The following is a 7,500-nucleotide window of genomic DNA, read 5'->3' on the forward strand; positions in this document are numbered from 1 at the left end:
CTCTCTCTCTCTCTCTCTCTCTCTCTCTCTCTCTCTCTCTCTCTTCTGTAAGGCATGCGGTAGTTTCTCAGAATGTTCTGTTTATTAGTATACATGATTATTTCTATGACGGTATTTGTTTATTTTGAGCATTTATGACGTTCTCATATTTTCTAGTTTTTCTAAATCATCGGTTATTTCCAGCTTTCTTTCTATAATTTTAGAAGGAGAGAGAGAGAGAGAGAGAGAGAGAGAGAGAGAGAGAGAGAGAGAGAGAGAGAGAGAGAGAGAGAGATTACTACATTCTGATATTTTGTAGTTTTCCTAAATCACTAGTTATTTCTTGCTTTCTTTCTATAATTTTAGAAGGAGAGAGAGAGAGAGAGAGAGAGAGAGAGAGAGAGAGAGAGAGAGAGAGAGAGAGAGAGAGAGAGAGAAATCATAAAACAAATAATAAATCATTAATCGACAGCTATCTTCAATAAAAAGCAATCTATTTTTAACCTGACGAAAATACAAAATTCGGTGGCACTTCAACAGAAAACACCATTGAGGCAATAATCGCACGTAAATGGCCCCGCCAAATTGTAAATAAAGTAAAGTATTTTTACATTCATTTATTAATCAACTAACCGTCAAATTCCCTCACCTGTCAACCTGTCAAAAGTATCGCCCGAACAGGGACTCGAACCCTGGACCCTTAGGTTAAAAGCCTAATGCTCTACCGACTGAGCTATCCGGGCTGCGAGTGCCACTGCTCAGTGCCATCTGGTGCCGCGTGGATTCAGCGACTCGCGTCACGCGGCGGTGGCCAAGATTCTCCCGAGGTATATTTAAGTATGACGTTATTTTACCGTAAAGGAGAGAGAGAGAGAGAGAGAGAGAGAGAGAGAGAGAGAGAGAGAGAGAGAGAGAGAGAAGGGGTGAGCGGGAATTTTGTAACTGCTCATGAATTCTAAAAAGGTACCTCGTTGTTTCCATTTATTCCTCATCTCTCTACGATTTTAACTGGACTTTTTCTTGAGAGAGAGAGAGAGAGAGAGAGAGAGAGAGAGAGAGAGAGAGAGAGAGAGAGAGAGAGAGAGAGAGAAATCTATGTTCCACTACCGTTTATTTTACGATGTTTCAGTGAATTAACAGCCGCATTTATGAATTTGAATAATTAAATAAAAGTTAGGAAGCAGACCTTCTCAGTTACACAAATTCCTCTGAAGTGACGAAACGAATATATTGATCATAATCCTTTATAATCCTCTTTAGGTGCAATCACACTGAAAGATTAACAATTTAACACCCCAAGAATGTTCCTATGTCGAAGTTCATACCATTCGAACATTATTGCAGGCATAATAATAATAAAAAAAATATTCTATGTAGTATTAATAAAGGTTCCGTAACTTACAGTTTTCATCACAAGCTTTCTAATGAATCAACACTTTTTAGGAAGTTGTTTCAAGACAACACTAACGAAAATGCTGAGTACATGGCTCTATGATCACTGCCTTCAGCTGTTAATATCAGAACCATTAAACTGTTGACTAAGCAACAGACAAACAATTAAAGACAATACTCAAAACAATAATTAATTATTTTATGCATTTAACATCATTCCCTATGCAGTGATGGCCGAGTGGTTAAGGCGTCTGACTAGAAATCAGATGGGATCTTCCCGCGTAGGTTCGAATCCTACTCACTGCGAGATATGTGGTGTCTTCTTTTTAAAACATTTTGAACAGCTTATACTTTAACTTTCTACTTATACATTTTGGAATGGAATAGAGTTTAGGCCGAAAGACAAGCACTGGAACCTATGAGGTCATTCAGCGGTCGATAGGAAATTGAGAGTAGGTAGGTTTGAAAGGTGTAGCAGGAGGAAAACCTCGCTGTTGCACTTTGAAATAATTGTTAGGCGAAGGTGGATAGCAAGATGGAAGAAAGAGGGGTTGCGGCAAGGGGCCGAAGGAACGCTGCAAAGAACCTTTTGTAATGCCTACAGTGCACTGACTGCTCTACCCCACTACGGGGACTTGTACATTTTAAATAGCTTATACTTCAACCTAAGATCATTTTCAGGTATTCCGTAGGTAAAGCTTTAACCAAAGAAAGTTGTAGTTTTCTACTGCACATTACTCTTTAACTGGAGATATTCATTTTGTTCTGGAGCTCACACTTCAACAGAACATCTTTCAGTTTGTTCCACAGTTCACAGTTTAACCAAAGAACGTTTGCAATTCATTTCACAGCTTACTTTTGTCCAAATGAAGTTTTTTTTTCAGCTTATTCTACAGCTTAAACCTTAACCGAAGAACATTTCAGTTATTTCCGCAGGTCACACCTCAACCAAACAACTTTTCCGGTTTGGTCAATAGCTGGCACTTTAACCAAACATTTTCGGTTTGTTCTGCGGCTTACGTATTAAATGAAGTACAATTGACGTTAGTTCCACATCTCATATTTCAGCCAAACAACTTTTTCCATCTGTTCCATAGCTGACCCTTTAACCAAAGAGAATTTTCAGTCTGTTCAACAGCTGACACTTTAACCAAAGAGAATTTTCAGTTTGTTCCACAGCTGACGCTTTAACCAAAGAGAATTTATGTGTGTTCAACAACGGACACTTCAACCAAAGAGAATTTTCAGTTTGTTCCACAGCTGACGCTTTAACCAAAGAGAATTTACGTGTGTTCCACAGCTCCTACTTCAACTAAAGAGACTTATCAGTTTGTTCCACAGCTGACTCTTTAACCAAAGAACATTACAGTTTGTTCCACTTTTTGTACTAATACCAAACATTTCCAGTTCGTTCTGCAGCTTAAAGTTCAACCAAAGAACAATTTACGTATGTTCCATAGCTCGTACTTCAACCGAAGGACGTTTTCAGTTTGTTCTGCAGCTGACTCTTTAACCAAAGAATAATTTCATTTTGTTCCATAGCGTCTCGATTTACGCACTGAAAACAGTGAAAGGGCTGAAGCCAAAACCCAAACGTATAAGTCGACAAAAATACAAATCTTAGATGTTCCTTAAAAGAAACAAAAACACTATGGAGAGCACAGGAAAATAAAGACAGGTTTGTTAAAGAGTTATAGAAGCAACTGCAGTGCAGATGAAAAAAAATGTTAAAGGGTTATAGAAGCAACCGCTGTACAGTTGAAAAAAAATTGTTAAAGAGTTATAGAAGCAACTGCTGAGCAGATAAAAAAAAAATTGTTAAAGAGTTATAGAAGCAACTGCTGAGCAGATGAAAAAAAAATTGTTGAAGAGTTATAGAAGCAACTGCTGTGCAGATGAAAAAAAATTGTTCAAAAGTTATAGAAGCAACTGTTGTGCAGATGAAAAAAAATGTTGAAGAGTTGTAGAAGCAACTGCTATGCAGATGAAAAAAAAATGTTAAAGAGTTATAGAAGCAACTGCTGTGCAGATGAAAAAAAAAATTGTTGAAGAGTTATAGAAGCAACTGCTGTACAGATGAAAAAAAGTTGTTAAAGTTGTTGCGGAAGCAACTGCTGAGCAGATGGAAAAAAAATTGTTGAAGAGTTGTAGAAGCAACTGCTGTGCAGATAAAAAGAATTGTTGAAGAGTTGTAGAAGCAACTGCTGTGCAGATGAAAAAAAATTGTTGAAGAGCTATAGAAGAAACTGTTGTACAGATAAAAAAAAATGTTGGAGTTGTAGAAGCAACTGCTGTGCAGATAAAAAAAATTGTTCAGAGTTGTAGAAGCAACTGCTGTGCAGATAAAAAAAATTGTTCAGAGTTGTAGAAGCAACTGCTGTGCAGATAAAAAAAATTGTTCAGAGTTGTAGAAGCAACTGCTGTGCAGATAAAAAAAATTGTTCAGAGTTGTAGAAGCAACTGCTGTGCAGATAAAAAAAAATTGTTCAAGAGTTGTAGAAGCAACTGCTGTGCAGATGAAAAAAACTGTCGAACAGTTATAGAAGTAACTGGTGTGCAGATGAAAAAAAAATTGTTGAACAGTTATAGAAGCAACTGTTGTGCAGATAAAAAAAATTGTTGAACAGTTATAGAAGCAATAGCTGTGCAGATGAAAAGAATTGTTGAAGAGTTATAGAAGCAACTGCTGTGCAGATGAAAAAAATTGCTGAAGAGTTGTAGAAGCAACTGTTGTGCAGATGAAAAAAAAACTGTTGAAGAGTTGTAGAAGCAACTGCTGTGCAGATAAAAAAAAACTGTTGAAGAGTTGTAGAAGCAACTGTTGTGCAGATGAAAAAAAAATTGTTGAAGAGTTGTAAAAGCAACTGCTGTGCAGATGAAAAAAAAATGTTGAAGAGTTATAGAAGTAACTGTTGTGCAGATGAAAAAAAATTGTTGAAGAGTTATAGAAGCAACTGCTGTGCAGATAAAAAAAATTGTTAAAGAGTTATAGAAGTAACTGCTGTGATATTTTCAAGAAGAACTTTGGCAGTTATTAAGGGATAGAATTTTGAGTTTTCTTGCCCGTGGGACGTACATGTGACTAACAGACTCGAAAAAAATATTGAAAGTTGTGAACAAAATTAACATTCACATGATTATCAGACTAGCTAAGGAACACAGACTCTGTTGACGAATGGTAAAGACGAATATCAGAGAAACATTGTACCTATGAGACGAAATAAGCCTTTCATTGAACAGATCTTTAAATCTAAATGAAAAATAATCAAGTAAAAAATGCGCCGAAGTTTCTTCGGCGCAATCGAATTTTCTGTATAGCCGCTACAGTGTATAATCAAGACCACCGAAAATAGAGCTATCTTTAGGTGGTCTCGGTATAATGCTGTATGAGCCGCGTCTCATGAAACTTTAACCACGGCCCGGTGATGGCCTATCCTATATCGTTGCCAGACGCACGATTATGGCTAACTTTAACCTTAAATAAAATAAAACTTCTGAGGCTAGAGGGCTGCAATTTGGTATGTTTGATTATTGGAGGGTGGATGATCAACATACCAATGAGCAGCCCTCTAGAGCAATTTTTAAGATCTGTGGGCGGACAGAAAAAGTGCGGACAGAAAAAGTGCGGACGGACAGACAAAGCCGGCACAGTAGTTTTCTTTTACAGAAAACTAACTAGGAAACTCCCCTATGATAAAAATACCGACCTATTTTCCCCCGTTCATTCTATTCTATAACTCACCCCCCACCACCCATCTCCACTTTATCCGGCCAGCGCCCTCGTAACTCCGACACTTAAAATGGAAATCAGCAGACGTGAAGTTATTATGACAAAATGCAGCTGGACCCACAATAAACCATAACCGAAGACAATAACGCCAGCTCTCTCCTGCGGATGGCAAAATAGCCGTAAGTCGTCCCCACGATTGTCTTTTGTCTCACGGCGTAAGGAGAGATTGGTCCCTCCCTCACCTCCTCCTTCCGCGTGGCTCCTCCTACCTCTCACGCCCTTCTGCTTTCCTCCTTTTTATTCGTGTCCCTAACGCGTATAAATCTGGTGCCTGAGGCTTTTTCTCTCTCTCCTCCTTGTTGTGCAATTAGATCCTCAGAAGTTCAATGCATTGCTACCCTCAAACAATTCCCCTTGTATTTTAATAAATATGTTCATATTTTTGTCTATCTATTGTATTATCTTCCTTTCTTTTCTAATAACTGATCTCTTCTTTCCGTATTTCCAATCATCTTCCGTAACTGCTTTCAAAAGAACACCATCTCCTTGGAAGCTTGAATTTCAAGTCAAAGGTCCCTGTAGGGTTGTTCCATATGAAGGGGGGTTTATCCTCTGAATAATAATAATAATAATAATAATAATAATAATAATAATAATAATAATAATAATAATAATAATAATAATAATAATAATAGAATGGACAAAACTTCACTAACACAGCATAAAAAGTTGAATGACCTAATTACTCTCTTCTTGAAATAGTAAGACTCATTTAGAGCTGAATTTGATTTAAAATGCAACGAACAATTTCATAATGCAATATAAATAAGTAAAAAATTCGCCGAAGTTTCTTCGGCGCAACCGAGTTTTCTGCACAGCGGCGGCCCATAAAACTCAGCCACGGTCCGCTGGTGGCCTCAGCCACGGCCCATGAAATTCTTAGCCGCGGCCCATGAAACTCAGCCACGGTCCGAGGGTGGCCTATGTTGTTGGTACCTATATCGTTGCCAGAAGCACGATTATGGCTAACTTCAACCTTAAATAAAACTAAAACTACTGAGGTTAGAGGGCTGCAATTACATATGTTTGATGATTGGAGGGTGGATGATCAACATACCAATTTGCAGCCCTCTAGCCTCAGTAGTTTTTAAGATCTGAGGGCGGACAGAAAAAGTGCGGACAGACAGACAAAGCCGGCACTATAGCCTTTTTTTTTTTACAGAAAACTAAAACCTTATACCAATCCGTATATCAAAAAAAAAGAGGCGAAATTGATACATCCAATCAACGTAACATTTAGAAAAACCAATCGATAGGATGCGGAGAATCTCCAAGATTCGGGATTCCACTCCCTCGAGGGGGAATTCCGTAGAATTCCAGCACCCTCGGACAACTATGTCGAACCTGGAAGCGTATGTATGGTCCTCCTAATTAGATATATGTTCCTTCTTTTACGATCACGGCTCCCTGCATGTCAGAATCAACTCCACTGGACACTTTATTATAAATAAATGCGATTTCTCTAGAGTACTGGATTCTTGTCTTATCGCCGCCGGGTTATTGGCTTAACCTCGCATGCCAAGACAAGGGGTTGCGGGGATTTCATGCCTACAAGACAACAGGGGTGTGTCTTGGGGATTTCATACCAAAAAGTAATCTCTTGGGATTTACTCAGTATATTCATTATTCGAGAAACACCGACTGTATAATGTATGCATGATGTATACAGTTTATGTGACTGAGAGTTATGTTTATAATGTAGGTAATCTAAATACTGTATGTATTTATATTGTGGATTTTATGCAGAGATGATTATTCTAATAAGAGTGGCTTTAGAGACAAATAAGTGAGGTTTCTAATATATGTATGTATGTATATATATATATATATATATATATATATATATATATATATATATATATATATATATATATATATATATATATATACCAGGAATAGAACAGCAAACAGCCATCGTAACACCCTATAATTTATTTGGCCAAATTTTCGAGGCTAGTGTCTCATCATCAGGGCTGTAAAATACAAAGAATACAAATTAAGAATCGACTCGGTTAAAAAACTTACAAGAGCCTAAAACATGGAACTTAAACTAAAACAAATACTAAAGAAACATTAAAACATATTGAAAAACCTAATATTTAAAAAACGTAAGAAAAAAAATTATTATGTACATAATATCAGAACGTTTAGTACCTAACTCTAACGGAGTTAAGAACTGAGTGGCATTCACAGTTCTCAGGAGGACGACGTCAACTTATAAGATATATATAAACCAGTGGAAGAGGTCTGGCTCTTTAGGGAAGGAACCAGCTGCTTAATAGTTAAAGATTCCAGGATGGAGAGAGAGTGGTCATTGGGTGCTTGGGCGATAATATTAA

General features: G+C 37.4%; 1 protein-coding gene and 2 non-coding genes across 3 annotated transcripts in view; 1 reads left to right on the top strand and 2 right to left on the bottom strand.

Annotated features, from left to right (window-relative positions):
- LOC136829581 (nucleolin-like) overlaps window positions 1-7,500 on the bottom strand; it is a 45,861-nt gene that overhangs the window by 29,240 nt on the left and 9,121 nt on the right. The gene's annotated exons all lie outside the window — the stretch shown is intronic.
- On the bottom strand, window positions 650-722 carry TRNAK-UUU (transfer RNA lysine (anticodon UUU)). The gene has a single exon. It is a non-coding gene; the product is annotated as a tRNA-Lys (tRNA).
- Window positions 1,596-1,677, top strand: TRNAS-AGA (transfer RNA serine (anticodon AGA)). Its single transcript has one exon. It is a non-coding gene; the product is annotated as a tRNA-Ser (tRNA).

The sequence above is a fragment of the Macrobrachium rosenbergii genome, chromosome 44 (genome assembly GCF_040412425.1).
Source record: "Macrobrachium rosenbergii isolate ZJJX-2024 chromosome 44, ASM4041242v1, whole genome shotgun sequence".
NCBI lineage: Eukaryota > Metazoa > Arthropoda > Malacostraca > Decapoda > Palaemonidae > Macrobrachium > Macrobrachium rosenbergii.